The sequence below is a fragment of the Equus przewalskii genome, chromosome X (genome assembly GCF_037783145.1).
Source record: "Equus przewalskii isolate Varuska chromosome X, EquPr2, whole genome shotgun sequence".
Classification (NCBI taxonomy): Eukaryota; Metazoa; Chordata; class Mammalia; order Perissodactyla; family Equidae; genus Equus; species Equus przewalskii.
Window position 1 is genome coordinate 49465218 of NC_091863.1, and position 20999 is coordinate 49486216.

The window sequence follows — 20999 nt, forward strand, 5'->3', positions numbered from 1 at the left end:
TTCTCCTGCAGAAGCTTCTGACGCCTCTCCTACATCTGCTTGCGGTTCTCTCTTCCTTTTGAGGTACTTTTCCTTCTCAGAACCACCACTCTCTGGTCTCAACTCCGGCGTCTAGGAACGCGGGGTTGGTGCTTAAGGCCTAGCTTTGGTTCTTAGATGCCATAGACGCTGATAATTCTACGTACAATCACGCAGCCTGGTCACTGATTCGGGGACAGACTTTCCCAGTGCCGTGCTCACCCCTTTTCCCTCGCTCTTGCTCTCAGGAGGCTCAGCCTGATCGCAGTCTTCTCAAAAGCCTAGTCTCACGCTGCTGTCGCTCCATGCCTCAAGGCTTGAACAGGCAGCTGGCATAGTCCCTTACTTTTCAGTTTTCTTGTCACTTGTGTGCGGAGAGCTTCTGAAAGCCGTGTGCCTGGCTTCTGACTTCTGACATGTAAGAGTTAGGAAGAGAGTACTTCAGTAATAATAATAAAACAAACTAGCGAACATACATACACTCCACTTCCAAGGTGGCATCAAACGCAAAGAGAAGTAGGCAAAGAGTGGCTGATTGATAACAGGGGAAACAGGTTTTACAAACTAACTACTCTTCATCTAGAATGACATACTTCTTTTTAAATAAATATGGTGATGAAACCTAAAATGTCCCTAATAAAAGCGAGGAAGTGTTATGATCTATCTATCCTTCCCAGGATAGCCTGTAGTTGAGAATAGTTGCTTCCAAAAAACATTGGCATGAGTGACCTGAAGTGATATTTTGGACAGGGTGATTTGATGAAAATCTAAAGTTGCAAGGTGCTTTTTGAAAACTAACAATATTATCTTTGAAGAGTGAAGTTTTTCTATAAAAGCAAGTGGTTGAAAAAAAAATTACAGTTCTCAGTTGACCCCTTGCAAAAGTGGATGGAGGGGCTGGCCCCGGCCGAGTGGTTGGGTTCGCTCTCTCTGCTGCAGGCGGCCCAGTGTTTCATCTGTTCGAATCCTGGGTGCGGACATGGGACTGCTCATCAAACCACGCTGAGGCAGCCTCCCACATGCCACAACTAGAAGGACCCACAACAAAGAATATACAACTGTGTACTGGGGGCTTTGGGGAGAGGGAGGAAAAAATAAAATCTTAAAAAAAAAAGTGGGTTGAATCTAGATTAACCAGTAGTTTTGATTTTAAGGTACTTCTGTACGCAAACAATGAAAGATGGGTTCCTTCTTTTATTTGGCTATCTTCCCTCACTCCTGTTTTTAAAGCCATTTCAGGTTTCTTTTATTCAAAAAAGAAGAAAGAAGTGAAAAAGAAGTGCAATAATGGAAAAGCTAAATCTAGTTTTGGGTAAAGGCTTTTAAGCTAAAGATTTTCAAAAAGGGTATAGATGCCATTTATGATTAGATAACTGTGTCTAGTGAATCAGTCATGACTGACAACTTTATGATAGTTTTTGGTAAAATACTTTGCTTTGACACTTTTCATGTTTGAGGTTCTCTTGGGTATGGTTTAAAGCACAGGATAATTCTAGTATCATTCAAAAATAATCTTGGACCTCAGTAAGTATCGTTTGTTTTGTGAATTGGCTAACTGACATGCTTTTAGTTGGTGGATTCCAAAGGTAGAGATGTTTTTGTTTTGGAAAAGCTCTTAGTGAATTCAGGTCTGAATTATTTGAAATAATAATGTTCCATGTGGCTGTTTACTGTTCATCTTCACATACTTTTAGAACCAGGCAGTAATTTGGATCCAATTTAGAATTGTATTGTAATGAGAAGGCTATGAAGGTGCCACATACTCAAGATCATTTACCTAGAGTGTCATGACCATATTATAAGATAATATTAATAGTTCATTTTGCAAGTGCAGTTAAGGCACTTGACTAGTGAACTCTGGAATGAGTTAGATTTTTTTTTAAATTGACTTCCAACAAACTCTTATTTTATAGCTTCACCAAGTGCCCATTATACTAGGTACTGTGGAGAATAGAACAGAAACAGGTCCCTGGAATTAAATTGCTGACCCACTGGAGAAAGAAAATACATAAATGAGACATTATGGTCAACAAGTGGAACACAGAAGAACACAAAATAGTTAAAAAAAATTAAGAGTAAAGGGAGATCTTTCGAGGCTGGTGTTCATCTGAGAAAGCTTTGTAGAAAAGTCAGACTTGATTTTGTTCTTGATATAAGTATAGACTTTATTGCAAGGAGGAGAGTTCAGCATAGCATGAGGTAAGGCACTTGATTCTCTAGTCTTTATGAATATTACTCTCCTGGATACACCTAAGGGGGCAGGGACTCTCAGTGGCAATTAACTCCTTTGTAGTGGCCTAGTTTTTTATGATAAATTACATACTAAACTAATAAATATAAATAATTTTTCAAATGTACATACTATAGAAGTCAGACTTAAAATAATCATCCTATTTCCTGGGGCAAGTGAGAATGTTTTCTAAGCAGATATAAACAGGGTATTAAGTTCACATGGTTTTATAATGTGTATATTTTTCACTATCTCCTAAATCAGTTATGATCTAAGTTTTTTGTACAAGACTGATGTGATTAGTACAACTTTAGATTATTAATAAGCTCCAAAGACTATTTCTTGATAAAGTAAATTAGGGAAATTCCAAAAGGAACATAAATTTTGGTCTATTAAAATATATGATAGCTTAGATTTAATTAGTAGTACTATTTCTATTATTTCTGAAGACAAAGGAGGGTGAGTTGTTGTTTGTATATCAAAAAATAGCAATGAGAAAATATACCAAAATTGTTACATCAAAATATAGGTATGCCCCCCAACAGAAATTCGCATATTTGAATTCCAAATAAAAAGAATTCTTGAGTTAATTCACAGATTTACTCTAAGGAACACTGTACCCAGACGAGATTTTTTAGGCTTGTAGACACCATCTTATACCCTTAATTTGGTATCTTTTGCTGCCAGCAATAGTCTTCTCTGATTATAGTTATTACTAATAAACTTTAAGTCATGATAGCTAATAGTTTCAACAAATATAATTGTTGTTTTGAGCATCATCTACTTAGGACGTAACCTATTAGTTAAATAAACAAGTTCTTAGTTAGAGAACAAAGTGGTCCACACAGACCAGACAATGAATATTTGCTTATTGTTAGAAATTAACCAGTAAACAGCAAATGTACTCAGAAGGCATTGGGGTTAGTCCCCTTTGGTAAGCCAGTATTACACATTTCTGTTCTTAGCTGCTTATGCTGGTATCAAAAGGGAAGATCTTTGGAAAGAGAACTGGTGAATTCAAGTGATGGGGAAACTGCTGAGAAAATTAAAATTACCTTATATGTCAAGTTCTAAGTACTATAGTGGGTTAAGGCAGGTACACATCTTAAGTAAATTGTCAAATCTCAGTGGCGGCAGCGTGTGAAATAGGGTAAGGAATTGTCAGTTTCTATTACTATGTCATAGGTAACTCTCAATATTTTTACCATATTACTGAATCTGGAGATAGAGCAGCGTTACACTGAGTACCAATGATGTATCCATAAGTTATAATTTTCTTTAAATATGTAGTTTTAAGAGTGTTATCATATTCTTAAGTATGATGTCTATTATGTCAATGGATTGAAAATATTCCCAGCTGAGCACATCTCTAGATTTTATTATGGGAGTTTATGGGGAAAATGGCTTTTACCCAACAGTTCTTTTTGGAGTATATTTTCCTGGAACATAACCTTTTCCACTAAGTGAAAAATACCCACAGCCAATTCAATGTAGTAAGAAAACTGGAGAGAAAATCCCTTCTTAAAGTATGGTACCTACAAACAAAATAAACAAAACAAAACCTTCATATATAAGTTGTAAACTAGTATTTACAGGAACTGTCTTACGTACAGTTATCATTTTCTTAATATCCTATTTTGTATTACGAATTGTTGACTATCTTTGGACCGTCGGCACCCAGAAGTTCCCCTGTGGTCTGATTCATTCCTAGTTTCCTAATGACAAATGCACCTCAGGGATTTGATGGCGAGATTTTGTTACTGAAATAGAAGGCTTTTGTAGCAATTTTTAAATGCAATAAATATTAACTGAAAACCTGAAATTGAATTATGATGTGATTAATAATGAGGAAAATGGACATTTTCTAACAATCTTTATTAAAACTATTGTACAGTAAGTATCTCCATAACCTTTCACAGCCATGAATTAGATAGTTCCTCATTATGTGTACTTTCTATACCTCATTTCCACTTTTCCTAACCACTGTGGATATTGGTTTGTTCTCACTGTTGCCTCTGAGCTACTTCTGCTGCCTCTAATTGAGTTTTACAAGATACATTTATGTTTTTAAAAAGTTATTCAGGAGGCTGGCCAGGTGGTATAGTGGTTAAGTTTGCATGCTGTTTCGGTGGCCCCCGGTTCACAGCTTCGGATCTCTGGCATGGACCTAGCACTGCTCATCAAGCCACGCTGTGGCAGCATCCCACATAAAATAGAAGAAAATTGGCACAGATGTTAACTCAGGGCCAATCTTCCTCACACACACACACAAAAGTTATTCAAGAAAGATTTTCTGTCATAATCTAAAACCTGGATCCATATCAGATAAACTGCAGTGGAAACCGGGTGAGTAGCAACAAGAAGACTAACCCAAATTCTTTTAAAATACTCTAAGTAAGGCAATTTTTTAATCACTTGATTTTTACTTCAAAATAATTATTTTCTTTATAGTAGGTAGTAAAATGTCAGAAGTTAGGTACTTCTGGGATGAAAGTAGAGATCCTTGCATTCAGATCAATTCAGAGTTCTTCAGTACATTTTTATATCTAAACTTTATATATTTATACTTATGGGTTTTTTTTCATTTTAGAATAAAAAGGAATATCTTCTCTATTTTTCCATTCTGTTTTATTGCTATACTTTATGTTTATAGTGCGTCTTTCAACTGAGAAATTCAAAGTGTTCTTTTTTACACTCTGTGACGTTTCTTACCGTCCAAAACCACCAAAATCAAAACTACTTTTATTTTTCTTTCAAATTGAAAACTAGTTGACATATGAGATGTGACATAAGTAATAAGTTTGATTACACAGGTCATACATAAGCCAGTCTCATTACTTATTAGTTGCTCCTTACCGTTTGCAGGGCTAGGCATATTTCATATACTAATATGTTTAATTGTTCTTGCTGAGTTTAATCTCTAAATGTGCACATAGATCCTTACATTCTGTTTTTATTCCTGTGTGCTTTCAAGGCTATCATTATTAATGAGGTTGTTTTTGCTTGTCATCAGTGGATTTAATTATCACAGATTGTATTGTTATTGCTGCCAAATTGGTACAGAGACCTGAAATTCCATATGAGAAGAGAAAATGTAGGGGTATAAGAAAAATGGATGCCAGATTTTGTATATTTCACATTTTTCTTAATTTGCAATAACTTTGGTAGAATAGGTCTAAAATGGTTGAAGTTTTGAGTTTTGGAATATTTTTTATGAACTGCAGTTTTTATGGCTTCCTTGTATATGTAGTAACCAGAACTAGATTAACAAAGTATTACCCTTAGGGATCTTGCTTTAATAAATAGATGAGACTGGTTTATAGTTAATATATCAATGAATTATATGTGAAGAGATATTTCACTTAAATATAAGTATTTTAAATGTGCTTGGAAGAATTATTCCTTTTAAGTCGTTTCAATATCTTCTCTACTATCTTGTTTACGCTATTAAGTTTGCTTAGCAAACTCTTTGTTCATAAATAATACTAAAGTCAATTTAATCTCAGCCCTGTCTGAATTATCACAAATTCTAAATTAGTGGGGTCCAAATTACAGTACCACAAAATTTCCTTAATCCAGGCCCCACTAATCAAAAATTTGTTATAGCCTGGATATAGTAATCATGACAAAAATATCTTCTGTAGAGTGCTGACCCCATGCTGGTGACAGATTACACTCCACAGGAGAAGCAGCTAGAGTCCTACCAGAGGAAATATCAGAGTTTCTTTACTGGCTATCAAAGCACTGATACTGAATTAAAATAAGTGCTAAGAGGGATGAAGGCAGGAACATCTAGGTTTTATGTATTTAAAGACATCTTCCAGGAGCTCTATTGAGTATATGAGAATTAGGATATTAATTGCATTGGGCTGTTTACAAGAAAAGGGCGTTGAGCATCAGTTAACAGTTTAAACAAAATTGGGACAATAGTTATGGTGAACGGCTTTCAGATGTTCTAAAAACTGCAGTAGCAATATTATTTGCATGTAAATTCCATGCACTTACAAATTCTTCTTATCAATTCATCAGAGTAAGAAAGTAAAGTGTGCATTTAAAATTTCACCCAGTAGTCTTAATATGTTAATGGTGTTGCAGCAGCTCTGAAAGTAGTAAAACTTCAGAACCTCCTTCTTCAGTTTTGAATTAATCATATAATTCATGCATGCATATTTTTACAGATTTGTTTTATTTATGTTATGATGCAATAAGCTCTAAAAACCAGTATTTCTGGTCTTAGGGAATAAAATTCTTCTAACAAGAAACTGGAATGAATGTCAAAGTTAACCAGGACAGAGCACAGCTACGCCTAATAATAGGGTTACTAGAGACTTGTTATTTACTATTGATACTCTTTTAGGAGGCAAAAAAAGCTAGTTCTTTGCTTCATGCCTTTTACAGTAATGATAATGTGCCTCTATTGTGTAACTCATGGCTCTTCTCTTGTAGATCTTCGAAGTAGAGTGAAAGAAGAAGTAACACAGAGGTCATTGGATCAACCAGAATACAAATTTAGCTCTCTGTAATTTTTTAACTAGTTAGAACTCTACTATCTCCCACCCCCTTTGACATTTATTGATGAGAGGAAGAGAGATTGAGTATTCATGTAACACTTTTCTCATAGCTAAACATCCAATGAAGAATAGGAATTAGTGAAATCTATTTTATTCTTAGTAGTCTACGCTAACAGAGGGGGTCAGAAATTTAGAAAAGAAATTTAAATCGTCTAATTTTGAAAGGTAATTTTTGTATTTATGTTTGAATATGAATTTTTTAAATCTAGGTAGTCCTAGAGACTCACTTAACTAAAAAAGCCTATTGAATAAAATATCTTGGTTAATGAATTTTCTAATTAAAGATTAATCCAAGTATATAATGAAACTGGGGCAAGGATGCTTTGCATAAGATGTCTAGAGTTTTAAGTTGTGCATAATTTTGTTTGTTGAGCACTGACCCAATTGTGTCTGTCTTGATTAAGGATTTTTGGTTGCAGATAGTAAATGTCTACTTCAAACTAAATGAAAGCAAAAAAGGAATTTGTATTAAGGATATGTATGAGAGGTTCTCATGGAACCTAAGGGCAGAAAATATAGCCCAGGCACATGAGGGAGCATAACATGGAATGAAAAGCTGTCAATGGCTCAAGGAAGCTTTCCTCCCTCTTTCTCTCCTCCCTCTCCACCCAGGGCAATAGGGTCTCCTGTTTTATCTCTGTTCCTTTCAGCTTATCTGCTTTATTCTTCTCGCTTCCTCAAGAGATAGCCAAACACGGCTTACCCTAGAGCTCTCAAGTTTACATATTCTAAATTCAGGCAATCAGCAGAGACTCCTTAGCATTTCTGAATCCCAATTCCCAATTCTGATTGACCCAATTTGGACCAGATGTCAACCCAGGATCTGATTATCTATGGCTGGAGGGGTAGGATCGTGTGGCATAAGTGAGAAGCAGTCATATAAATACATTTTGGCTACTAGGAAACGTAGATTATAAACTGAATCTGTTTTTCCCCTTTTGATATGTGCATTCATTCAATATTTATTTATTGTCAGCTATGTGCCCACCCCTATTTTAGGCACTGAGGATACAGTGGTGAACAGAACAAAGTTCCTGTGCTCATGGAGTTTGCATTCTAGAGGATGATGCAGGCAGGGAATAAACAAATAATGTGTAATATATAATGTAAGATAGTGATAAGTGCTGTGAGGCTGATAAACCAAGATAAGGGGACAAAGAATAATAAATAGTGCTGTTTTAGATAACAGTGGTCAGAGAAGGTATCTCTCATGATGTGACATTGAGCAGAGACCTGAATGAAGCAAGAGAGCAGGACATGTGAATATCTAGAGGAAGAGCATTTCAGGCATGCCAAGACCCTGAGGTGGGAACTTGCTTGGCATGTACAAGGAACAGCAAGGAGGCCAATGTAACTAGAGTGTCAAGAGCGAGGGAGACAGTGGTAGAAAATGTCAGAGATGTATTCAGAGGCTAAATTGTGTAAGCCTTTTAGGACAAAATAGGAGTTTGGGATTTTACTCGGTGATGGGAAGGCATTGGGAAATTGGGAGAACAGAGACTTGATTTGATTTATATGTAAAGAGAATATTCTGGCTGCTGTGTGGAGAATAAACTTTAAGAGGGAAAGAGAATGTCGATGCAAATAATCCACAATCTATAAATCAAAACTGGGGTGAGTTTATTATGAGCCACATCTGAGGACTAGCCCAGGGCCTTCCTTCCCCATGAAAGGAAGGGCACAAATAAGTGGGGTGTACAGAGTGGTTATATACCGTCTTGGAACAAAGAGCATGCATCACATGTGACAGGAATGTCCCTTTTACAACAGTCACGAGATTGCTTTGCTGGCACAACAGATTGATGGTCAGCAGGTGGGTGGTCATAAGGTGAGCACAGCAGTAATTAATCCTTAGTTTCCAGGAAGAGATGCTTACCCTTAAAGAAATGCCAATATGTTGGAAAGTTACATCCCTGTCTTTAGGGGGCATCATTCTTGTCTTTGGGACATAGTAAATACTTAAAGCAGATGTACAATGCATGTTCAACAGGCCATTTCAGGCTCTTTTGGAAAAGCAAGTTCAGGCTGAATTAGTTTTAACCGAAATGGCTTCCTCATGTACTCCAATGTATCCTATTGCCTATCGTTTATTTATCAAGAAGAAGCAGGGAGACTGGTAAGAAGGATGTTACAGTAATTCAGGTGAGAGAAAATGGTTGGATTAGGGTGGTAGTAGTGGCAGAAGTGAAAAGTAGTCAGATTCTGAAGATACACACACACATGTTACAGACACACATGTATGCTTATATGTAATTTTTGAAATAATTTTAGATACATAGAAAGTCGCGTAAATGTACGGGGAGATCTTGTGTACTCTTCACCTGGCCTTCCCCAATGTTATGGTTTATAACTATTGTATAATATCAAAACACATAAAATTAACATTGATCTTATTCAGATTTCCTCACTTATATAAGCTCTTACGTGTGTATATGTATATATAGCTTCATGCAATCACCCTGACATCAAAGTACTTAACTGTACTATCACAAGGCTCTCTCATTCTAACCCTTTATAAAGACATACCTCCTTTTCTCCCTTCCCTAATCCCTGACCTCTGATCTGCTCTTTATCTCTATAATTATGTTATTTCATGAAAGTTGTGTAATATTCTTTATCCTTAGTAATTTTATTTGCTCTGAAGTTTACTTTATGTGAAAGTGCTTTTTAAAAAAATTTGTGTTTCAGTGGTTTTTTGCAGTTCATTTATTTTCAACCTATGTGTCTTTATGTTTGAAGTGAATTTCTTGTAGACAGCATGTACTGGACCATGTTTTTTATCTACTCTGCCAATCTGTCTTTTAGTGGATACTTCTAGACTATTTAGATATTAAAATAATTATTGAGATACTAAGGCTACATCTTCCATTTTTTTATTGTGGTATAAAACACGAGATCTATCCTCTTAAAATTTTAAGTGTTCAGTAGAATACAGGCATGCATCACTTAAAGACAGTGATATGTTCTAAGAAATGTATTGTTAGGGAATTTTGTCATTGTGGGAATATCATGGAACGTACTTATACAGGCCTAGATGGTATAGCCTACTATACACCTGGGCTATCTGGCACTATCTTATGGGACCACCATCGTTTATGTGGTCTTTTGTTGAACAAAATGTTATGCAGCGCATGACTGTGTTGTTGTACAGCAGATCTCTAAAACAACTTCATCTTGCATGACTGAAACTCTATACCCATTGAACAGTAACTTCCTATTTACCCTTCCCCCCAGTTCTTGGAAACCACCATTCTACTTTCTGCTTCTATGAGTCTGACTAATTTAGATACTTCATATAAGTGGAATTATGCAGTATTTCTTATTCTGTGACTGGCTTATTTCACTTAGCATAATGTCTTCAAGGTTTATCCATGTTGTAATATATAACAGAATTTTATTCTTTTTTAAGGCTGAATGATGTTTCATTGTATGTATCTACCACATTTTCTTTATCTACCTATCTGTCAGTGGGCATTTAGGTTGTTCCCACCTCTTGGCTATTGTAAATAATGCTGCAATGAACATGGGAGTGCAGATATCTCCTAGACATCCTATTTTCAATACTTTTGGATAAATACCCAGAAGTGGGATTGTTGGATCATATGGCAATTTTTAAAAAATTATTTGAGGCACCTCCATGCTGTTTTCCATAGCAGCTTCACCCTTTTACATTCCCACCAACATGGCAACAGGGTTCTAGTTTCTAAACATTCTTGTCAACACTTCTTGTTTTCTTATTTTTTGATAATGGCCATCCTAACAGGTGTGAGGTAATATCTCCTTGTGGTTTTGGTTTGCATTTCTCTGATAATTAGTGATGTTGAAAATCTTTTCATATACCTGTTGGCCATTTGTATGTCTTCCTTGGAAAAATGTTTGTTCAAGTCATTTCCTTGTTCTTTATCGGGTTATTTGTTTGTTTGTTTGTTTTTACTATTGAGTTGTAGGTATTCCTTATATATTTTGGAAATTAACCCCTTATCAGAAATATGGTTCATAGATATTTTCTCCCATTCCATAGGTTGTATTTTCACTTTGTTGATGATCTATTTTGCTGTGCAGATGTGTTTTAGTTTGCTATAGTCCAATTTGTCTATTTTTGCTTTTGTTGCCTTTACTTTTAATGTCATACCCAAGAAATCATTGCCAAGACCAATGTTATGCAGCTTTTCCTCTGTATTTTATTCTAGGAGATCTACTGTTTCAAGTCTTACTTCTAAGTTTTTAATCCATTTTTAGTTGATTTTTGTATATGGTATAAGATAAGGGTTCAATTTCATTCTTTTGCTTGTGGATATTCAGTTTTCCAACACTATTTATTGGCGAAACTGTCCTTTTCCCTTTGTGTATTCTTGGTACCCTGTCAAAGATCAGTTGACCATGTATGCATGGCTTTATTTCTGGGCTCTCTACTCTGTTCCATAGGTCTATATGTCTGTCTTTACACTAGTACCATATTGTTTAAATTACTGTGGCTTTGTAATATGCTTTGCAAACTGGAAGCGTGAGATGCTATTGAGATTTTGATATGAATTGCATTGAATCTCTAGATTGCTTTGGGTAGTATGGACATTTTGACAATATTAAGTATTCCAATCTATAAACAAGGGATGTCTTTCTAATTATTCCTCTTTTCCTTAATGTCTTCAGCAACAATTTGTAGTTGTTAGTGTACAAATCTTTAGCTTCCTTGATTAAGTTTATTCCTAATTATTTTATTCTTTTTGATGCTATTTTAATCATGATTATGTTCTTAATTTTCTATCAGATTGTTCATTGTTAGTGTATGGAAATACAACCGATTTTTGTGTGTGGATTTTGTATCCTGAACTGTACTGAATTCATTTACTAGTTCTAACAAGTATTTGTTGTGTGTGTGTGTAATCTTTAGGGTTTTCTACATGTCATTTATGAACAAAGATAATTTTACTTATGTTCTAATTTGGATGCCTTTTTAATTTCTTTTACTTGCCTAATTGCTCTGGCTAGCAATAGTCTTCAGTACTGTGTTGAATAGAAGTAGTGAGAGTGGGCATCCTTGCCTTGTTCCTGATCTTAAATAAAAAACTGTTCGTTTTTTACCACTGAGTCTGATGTTAACTGTGGGCTTTTTATGTATGGCCTTCTGTTAAGGTAATGTCCTTCCATTCCTAATTTGTTAAATATTTTTATCATAAAAGGGTATTGAAATTTGTCGAGTGCTTTTTCTACATCTATTGAGATAATCATATAATTTTTCCTTTGTTTTGTTAATTAGGTTTACCACATTGATTGATTTTGATCTGTTGAACTGTTCTTGAATCCCAGGGATAAGTTACACTCGTTCATGGTGTGTGATACTTTTCATGTGCTATTGAATTTGGTTTCCTAGTAATTTGTTCAAAATTTTTGCATCTGTATTCATCAGGAATATTGGCCTGTAGTTTTCCTTTTAGTATCTTTTTATGGCTTTAGTATCAGGGTAATGCTGCCTCATAAAATGAATTTGGAAGTGAGGAATCTCTTTGATTTTTTGAAGGAGTTAGAAGGATGGATGTTAGTTCTTCTTTCATATTTGGTAGAATTCACCCATGAAACCATTTGGTCCTGGGCTTTTCTTTGTTGGAACATTTTTGATTCCTCATTCAATCTCCTTATTAGTTAGAGGTCTGTTCAGAGTTTCAGTTTATTCCTGACTTGGTAAGTTGTATGTTTCTAGGAATTTATCTATTTTTTTCAAGATTATCAATTTGATGGTAAGTAATTGTTCATAGTAGTCTCTTATAATTCTTTTAGTTTATGTAACATCAATTGTAACGTTCCCTCTTGCACTTTTTAAAATTTATTTGAATCTTCTATTTTCCCTAGTTTATCTCACTAAAGGTTTTTCAATTTTGTTTTCATTTCAACAGAACCAACTCTTAGTTTCTTGTTTTTTTCTAATCTCTATTTCATTTATTTCTGCTCTGATATTTATTATTTCCTTCCTTCTAACTTTGAGCATAGTTTGTTCTTTTTCTAGCTCCCTGAAATATAAAGTTACACTGATTATTTGAAATCTTTCTTCTTTTTTAATGTAGATGTATACTGCTATAAAATTTTCTCTTATTACTGTTTTTGCTGCATCTCATATGTTTTGGTATGATGTGTTCTCATTTTCGTTTGTTTCAAGATATTTTCTTATTTCCTTTTTTTCACTCATAACCACTTTTATTAAATTTTTTAAAAATTGAAATATAATTGACATATAATACTGTATAACTTTCAGGTGTACAACCTGTTGATTTGATATGTTTATATGTTGCAATAATGATTCTACCATAGTGTTAGCTGACACCGCTATTGTATCACATAATTAGCATTTCTCTTTGGTGGTGGGAACAATTAAGATCTAGTCTCTTAGCACCTTGGAAGATTATAATACAATATTATTGACTTTAACCACTGTGCTGTGCATTAGCTCTCTAGGACTTATTTATCTCCTAGTTCCCAGTTTGTACCCTTAAATAATATATCCCTGATTCCCTCACTGCCCAACCTCTGGTAACCACCATTCTACTCTGTTTCTATGAGTCAGCTCTTTTAGATAGCACATAAGGGTGATATCATACAATATCTGCCTTTCTTTGTGTGACTTATCTCACTTAACATAATGTCATCAAGGTCCATCCATATTGTTGTAAATGTCAGGATAATAATGGCTGAATAATATTCCATTTTATGTGTATATATCACAACTTCTATATCCATTCATGTGTTGAGAGACGCTTAAGTTGTGTCCATATCTTGGCTGTTGTGAATAATGCTGCAATAAACATGGGAGAGCATATATCTCATCAATATAGTGTTTTGATTTCCTTTGAACATATACCTAGAAGTGGAATTGATGGATCATATGGTAGTTCTATTTTTAATTTTCTGAGGAACCTTTGTACTGTTTTCCATAGTGGCTGAACTAATTTGTGTTCCCAAGAACAGTGTAAAAGAGTTCCCTTTTCTCCACATCCTCACCAACACTTCTTATTGCTTGTCTTCTTTTTTTTTGAGGAAGATTAGCCCTGAGCTAACTGCTGCCAATCCTCCTCTTTGTGCTGAGGAAGGCTGGCCCTGAGCCAACATCCATGCCCATCTTCCTCTACTTTATATATGAGACACCTACCACAGCATGGCGTGCCAAGCAGTGCTGTGTCCACACCAGGCATCCGAACTGGTGAACCCCGGGCTGCCAGAAGCGGAACGTGTGCACTTAACCACTGCGCCACCAGGCCGGCCCTTGCTTGTCTTCTTGATGGCAGCCATTCTATCAGGTGTGAGGTGATTGCTCATTGTGGTTTTGATTTGCATTTCCCTGAGGATTAGTAATATTGAGCATCTTTTCATGTACCTGTTGTCCATTTGGATGTCTTCTATGGAAAAATATCTATTTAGTTTCTCCGTCCTTTTTTGCTTGAGGAAGCTTGTCCCTGAGCTAATATTCTGCTATTTTTTTTGTGGCATGCTGCCACAGCATGGCCTGACAAGCGATGTGTAGGTCCATGACCAGGATCCTAACCTGTGAACCCTGGGCTGCCAAAGCAGAGTGCGTGAACTTAACCACTATGCCACTAGACCAGCCCCTTCTGCCCATTTTTAAAATAGGATTGTTTACTTTTCTGTTATTGAGTTGTATGAGTTCTTCATATATTTTGGCTATTAACTCCTTAGGTGATATGTGGTTTGCAAATATTTTCTCCCATTCCATAGGTTGCCTTTTTATTTATTTACTTTTGATTGTTAGTTTTGCTCTGCAGCTTTTTAGTTTGATGTAGTTCCACTTGTTGATTTTTGCTTTTGTTGCTTGTGCTTTTGGTATCATATCCAAAAATCATTGCCCAGTCCAATGTTAAGGAGGTTCTTCCCTATGTTTTCCTCTAGGAGTTTAATGGTATCAGGTCTTATGTTTAAGTTTTTAATCCATTTGACCTAATTTTTGTGAGTGGTGTAAAATAGGGATCTAATTTAACTTTTCTGTGTCTGGTTATCCGGTTTTCCCAGCACCACTTGTTGAAGAAACTGTTCTTTCCCCATTGAATATTCTTGGCTCCTTTGTCATGTATTAGTTGACTATATATGGGGGTTTATTTCTGGGCTCTCAGTTATGCTCCATTGCTCTATTTTATGCCAGTACCATACTGTTTTGATTGCTGTAACTTTGTGGTATTGTTTGAAATCAGGAAGTGTGATGCTTCCAGCCTTGTTCTTTTCTCATGATTGCTTTGGCTATTTGGGGTCTTTTGTGGTTCCATGCAAATTGTAGGATTTTTTTTCATTTCTGTAACATAATACCTTTGGAATTTTGATAGGGATTGCATCTAATCTGTAGATGGCTTTGGATAGTATGGACATTTTAACTATTAGTTCCTCTGATCCACGAACACAGGGTATCTTTTCATTTGTGTCTTCTTCAATTACTTTCATCAAGGTCTTGTAGTTTTCATTGTACAGAGCTTTAACCTCTTTTGATAAATGTAAGTCTTTTATTGTTTTTGATGCTATTGTGAATGGGGTAGTTTTCTTTCTTTTTTTTTGAGATGTTTCGTTCTGAGCTTATGGAAATGCAACTGATTTCTGTATGTTGCTTTTATATCCTGCAGTTTTAAAGAATTTGTTGATTAGTTCCAACTGTTTCTTGGTTGAGTTTTAGGATTTTCTAAATATAAGATCATATCATTGGGGCCAGCCAGGTGGCGCAGTGGTTAAGTGCACACGTTCTGCTTCTGGTGGCCCGGGATTCGCCGGTTCGGATACCGAGTGCAGACATGGCACCACTTGGCATGTCATGCTGTGGTAGGCGTCCCACATATAAAGTAGAGGAAGATGGGCATGGATGTTAGCTCGAGGCCAGTCTTCCTCGGCAAAAAGAGGAGGATTGGCAGCAGTTAGCTCAGGGCTAATCTTTCTCAAATAAATAAATAAAATAAAATAAAATAAAATGGCTGCACTATTTCCTGCATTAAAAAAAGATCATATCGTGTACCAATAATGACAGTTTTACTTCTTCTTTTCCAATTTGGATGCCGTTTATTTCTTTGTCTTGCCTAATTGATCTAGCTAGGACTTCCAGTACTATGTTGAATAAGAATGATATGAGTGGACACTCTTGGTTTTTTCCTGATCTTAGAGGAAAAGCTTCCAATTTTTCACCATTGAGTATAATGTTATGTGTGGGTTTGTAATATATGACCTTTATTATACTGAGATATGTTCCTTCTATACTTAATTTGTTGAGGGTTTTAATCATAAAAGGATGTTGTAGTTTGACAAATGCTTTTTCTGCATCCTTTGAGATAATCATATAATTTTATCTTTTGTTTTTTTTTTACTAGGGTGTATCACATTTATTGATTTACATATGTTGAACCATCCTTGCATTCTAGGGATAAATCCCACTTGATCATAATGTATGATTAATGTGTTATTGAGATTAGTTTGCTAATATTTTGTTGAGAATTTTTGTGTCTATGTTTATCAGGGGTATTGGTCTATAGTTTTCTTTCCTTGTAGAATCCTAATCTGGCTTTGGTATCAGGGTAATGCTGGCCTTGTAAAATGAATTTGGAAGTGTTCCCTCCTCTTCAATTTTTTGGAAGAGTTTGAAAAGGATTGGTTTTATTTGTTTTTTAAACGTTTGGTAGAATTCAGCAGTGAAGCCATCTGTTCCTGTGCTTTTCTGTGTTGGGATGTTTTTGATTACTGATTCAGTCTTCTTACTCATTATTGGTCTGTTTTCATTTTCTATTTCTTCATAGGTTATATGTTTCCATTTCTTCTAGGTTATCCAATGTGTTGGCATATATTATTCATAGTAGTTTCTTCTCCCTTTTTTTCTTAGTCTAGCTAAAAGTTTGTCAATTTTGTTTATCTTTTCAAAGACTAGCTCTTAGTTTCTTTGATTTTTTTTTCATTGTCTTCTGGTCTGTTTTATTTATTTCTGCTCTGATCTTTATTTCTTTCTGCTAACTCTTGGCTTAGTTTCTTTTTCTAGTTTCTTGAGGTGTAAAGTTAAGTTGTTTATTTGTGAACTATTTTGGTTTTTTTTTTTGGTGAGGAAGATTGGCCCTGAGCTATCATCTGTTGCCAACCTTGCCCATTTTGTTTGAGGAAGATTGTCCCTGAACTAACACCTGTGCCAGTCTTGCTCTATTTTCTATGTGGGATGCCTCCACAGCATGGTTTGATGAGCAGTGAGTAGGTATGTGCCCAGGATCTGAACCTGTGAACCCTGGCCACCAAAGTGGAGTGTGTGAACTTTAACCAATATATCACTAGGCTGGCCTCTTTCTATTTTCCTAATGTAGGCATTTATCACTATAAACTTACCTCTCAAAACTGCTTTTGTAGCATCACGTAAGTTTGGTATGTTGTGTTTCTATTTTCATTTGTTTTGAGATATTTTTTTATTTGACTTTTGATTTCTTTGATCCATTGGTTTTTCAGAAGTGTGTTATTTAATTTTCACATATTTGTAGATTTTCCAGCTTTTCTTTTGTTGTTAATTTCTAGTTTCATGCCATTGCAGTCAGAAAAGATACTTGGTATGATTTCAATCTTCTTAACTTTTCTGAGACTTGTTTTTTATCCTCTTATATGGGTATCCTAGAGAATGCTCTGTGTGTAGTTGAGAAGAACATGTATTCTGCTTCTGTTGGATGAAATGTTCTGTATATTTCTCTTAGGTCCATTTGGTCCAACATATAGTCCAAATCCATTGGTTTCTTGTTTATTTTCTGTCTAGATGATCTATCCATTGTGGACAGTGGGGTATTGAAGTCTCCTACTATTAGTGTGTTGTTTTCTACTTCTCCCTTCAGATCTGTTAGTATTTGTTTACTGTATTTAGGTGCTCCAATATCATGTGCAGATATATTTACAATTGTTATATCTTATTGATAAATTGACCCATTTATCATTATATAATGACCTTCTTTGTCCCTTGTTACTTTTTTTTAGCTTAAAGTCTATTTTGCCTGATCTAATTATAGCTGCCTCTGCTTTCTTTAGGTTTCCACTTGCATGGAATGTCTTTTTCCACCCCTTCACTTTGAGCCTATTTCTGTCACTGAAGCTGAAGTGAATCTCTTCTAGTCAGCATATGGTTAGGTCTTGTTTCTTTTCTTTTAATCAATCCAGCCTTTTGATTTAGTCAGTCTGTGCCTTTTGATTGGCGAATTCATTCCATTTACATTTAGAGTTATTATTGATATGTGAGGACTTACTAACTCCATCTTGTTAATTGTTTTCTTATTTTTTTGGTATCTCCATTGCTTCTTTTTCTCTCTCTTTACACCTATCTTTGTAAATTGATGATTTTCCATGGTGGTTTGCTCTATTTCCCCTATGTTTACCTTTGATGCATCTAGGTATTTACTTTGTAGATACTTTGAGACTTACAGAAGCCATCTTATAGACAAGGCAGTTCATTTTAAGCTGATGGCAACTTAACTTTGATCATGCACATAAACTTCACTCTTTTACTCCCATCTTTTTATATTTTTCATGTCATTATTTACATCTTCTTATATTGTGTATTCATTAGTCATTATAGTGATTATAATTATTTTGATACTCTTTTCCTTTGACGTTTGTGCTAAAGTGGTAAACACACTATCCTATTACATGTTTAGAGTTTTCTAGTTCTGAGTGTATATATTTACCTTTACCAGTATGTCATATACTCTTGTATGTTTTAATGTCACTAATTAGCATCTTTTAATTTCAACTTGAGGAACTCCTTTTAGCATTTCTTCCAAGGCATGTATAGTTGTGATGAACTCTCTCAGCTTCTGTTTGTCTATGAAAGTCTTTACTTCTCCATATCTGAAGGATAATTCTGTCAGATAGGAGTATTCTTGGCTGGCATTTTTTATCTTTCATCACTTTGAATATATCATTCCACTCTCTGGCCTGAAAGGTTTCTGCTGAGAAATCCGCTGATAGCCTAATGGGAGTTCCTTTTGTATGTTACCATTTTTTTTTCCTAACTGCTTTTAGAATTCATTCTATGTCCTTGATTTTTGACAGATTCATTATAGTATGTCTTGGAGAAGGTCTTTTTACATTGAGATAATAAGGTGATCTATTAGCTTCCTGTATTTGGATATCCAGTTCTCTCCCCAGGTTTGGGAAGTTATCAGCTATTATTTCTTTAGGTAAATTTTTTGCTCTGTTCTCCTTAGGATTCCCTATTATTCTAATATTTGTTCTTTTATTGGAATCCCACATATCATATATGCTGTCTTTGCTCATTTTCATTCTTTTTTTCTTTGTTCAACTCTAACTGGTTACTTCAAAATTTCTGTTCTATAGCTCACTTATTCTACCTTCCATTTGCTCTACTCTACTACACATGGTTTCTATTGCATTTTCTGTTTCATTTCATTCATTGAGGTCTTCAGCTGCAGAATTTGTCTCATCCTTTTTTTTATGATTTCTATCTCTTTGGTAAAAATCTTATTGAGCAAGTATTTTTTTCAAGATTTTTTTGAATTGTCTTTCTGAGTTTTCTTGTGGCTCATTGAGTTTCTTTGAAACAGCAATTTTGAATTCTTCGTCAGCTAGATTACAAAATTCTGTGCCTTTCAGCTCAGTTATTAGATAATTACTTTTTTCATGACAGTATATTTCATTGATTTTTCACATTCCTTGTAATTTTGTGTTCTACTTTTGCATTTGAAGTAACAGACATCTCCTTAAATATTTGCTAGTTACCTTCAGATAGGGTATTCTGCCCAATGATGGTGTTATTATTTGGGGTTTTCGCTGTCTTTATATTGCTACACCTGTTCCACCTTTCTTACTCTCTCGTGGCAGAATTCTTATGCTTTTATATCTTCTCTGGTTCTTACAACTCACCAGGCTGGCTACTGGAAACCTCTCTTTTGTTTTCCAGAAACTGGTGCTGTAGCTCAAATAGTGCTTGCCCATAGGCTGGCCTGTTTTCTGTGTGAGCTCCCTATCTACTAGAGTTTTCTATTGTGTGCTGCACACAGAGGTGCCCACAAAGAGCTGGCCTCAGAGTGGGAGGAAGTGTGTGTTTAGTACTGTGGGTCTTGGGGATGCCCGTGAACCTGGAAGGAGATCTCTGGGTATGGTACTCTCAAAGTCTCATGGGTAGACTTCCTGCTGAGTGAAATCCCTTTAATGCCACTCAAAATTCTTATCTGCCTTTTTCTCAATATCCTTTCTCCCCCCAGTCATGGAGGTTTCACCTCAGTACTCTGGGTGTTGCTGGAGAAAAATGGGTTTCACTAGCTGCATTCTGCACAGTGAGATAACCAGGAACTCACTCATTGCTCTCTCAGTCACTGCTATCATATAAATCAGCCCTGGCAGGGCAGTATATCCTTGGGGGACTGCTGCTGGGAAAATTTCTCTTACTGCCACCTCTTCTGCAACTGAACTCTCCAGGTCAGCAGTCTCCACGTTTTTTCCCAACTACAGTGAGAGAAGTCTGGACAGGTTTGCTGGCTCCACAGGTTTCAAAGCCTGTGCTGAGGTCTGTCTGCCTGTTACCAGAGATGCATAGATGGGCGAGACTCTTCCTGGGTCTCTTGATATATGGTGCTAGGATCCCACAATGGTAGTTTTGTTCGTGGATGGAGGTCTAATATGTTGTTAGAAAGGGATAAAGGGGGAGATAAAAAAGAAGAATGTTTTACGCCACTGTGATTCTCTTATTTCCCTTTTGATTTATTCTTTCATACATTGATTAGTAAAGAATGTGGTGTTTAATGTCCACATGTTTGTGAATTTTCCAGTTTTTCTTCTGTTCGTCTCTAATTTCATTCCATTTTGGTCAGAATAGATACTTGGTATGATTTTAATCTTCTTAAATTTGTTAAGACTTATTTTATGACTTATGTGATTTATCATAGAGAATTTTCCATGTGCACTTATGAAGAATAAATATTCTGCTGCTTTTGGGTTTTATATATGTCCATCAGGTCCATAGTGTTCTAAAGTTGTCTATAGTGTTCAAGTTCTCTGTTCATTTATTGATCTTCTGTATGGATGTTCTATCGATTATTGAACTTGAAGTATTGAAATATTCTACTATTGTGTTTTTGTCTATTTCTCCTTTTAGTTCTATCAACGTTTAGCTTCATATATTTGGGTGCTCTGATGTCGAGTGCATATATATTTATAATTGTCATATGTTCCTG

The 20999-nt window shown here is 35.5% G+C and overlaps 1 protein-coding gene across 2 annotated transcripts in view; it reads left to right on the top strand.

Annotated features, from left to right (window-relative positions):
- Window positions 1–20999, top strand: part of ZC3H12B (zinc finger CCCH-type containing 12B) — a 405447-nt gene that overhangs the window by 597 nt on the left and 383851 nt on the right. The window lies entirely within an intron of this gene.